We start from the raw sequence: 827 nt of genomic DNA on the forward strand, positions 1-827 counted from the left end.
CGGGCGGGCGTGCTGGCCCCACCCCGATGGGGGCGGCCGTTCGGGCACCCGCTGCTCTAGGAATTCATTTCTAGCTGGCACCGCGGGGTGCTAGCCACCGCCCAGGCCTCGGGGCTCTCCGAGGAGGCCCGGGCGCCAGTCGCAGCGTCCTCCCGGTGGCTGGTGCCCTGGTCAGCCTGTACCTGCCTGCGGCTTCCCCCCCCCGGGGGGATGGACCCTGCTGTTTGCTTTGTCCGCTGCTGCACACACACCCTCTGTGGCCCAAGGGCTGTACCCCTCTGTGTGTATGCGTTCAGCTTCACTTTTGTAATCCACAAAGTTAAGACCAAAGTTTCTAAGCCTCTTCTTTTGTCCTCTCATTGGCCTGTTTGGTTCTCCAAGCCCTAAAGGAAAACTTGTTTCCTAGTGAATGCATCGCGTTTCCCTCCTCCTCCCATTTATTTTAACTGGGGTTTAGGGTTAAATGCAAACTACTAGCAGCTGTTGGTGGAATAGGGCCCAGTCCCAAGTCCTGGGTTTTCCTTTGTTCCCAGGGGAGGTCCTGAGAGCAGTGGAGTGAGTGATCCCAAAGGAATGAATAGACTGGGGGAATCCTCCAACTGCCACCATGTGACTAATCTTGGCTCTCGCTAGGAAAACCCAATTTGCACTTCAGCTCTCACTCATAACCGGGTTCCTGCAGCCCTGGTGGTGACTGTTCATGGGAGCAGTTCCTCAAAATCTTGCCATATACTTCCCGAGTTTTTCCTTTTTCCCAGGCCCCAGGTTACAGTGAAGAGTGGAGAAAATCCTGGATCCTTTTGGTCCCAGAGAAGATGCAACTGGTT

This window comes from Canis lupus, chromosome 17 (assembly GCF_011100685.1).
Source record: "Canis lupus familiaris isolate Mischka breed German Shepherd chromosome 17, alternate assembly UU_Cfam_GSD_1.0, whole genome shotgun sequence".
NCBI lineage: Eukaryota > Metazoa > Chordata > Mammalia > Carnivora > Canidae > Canis > Canis lupus.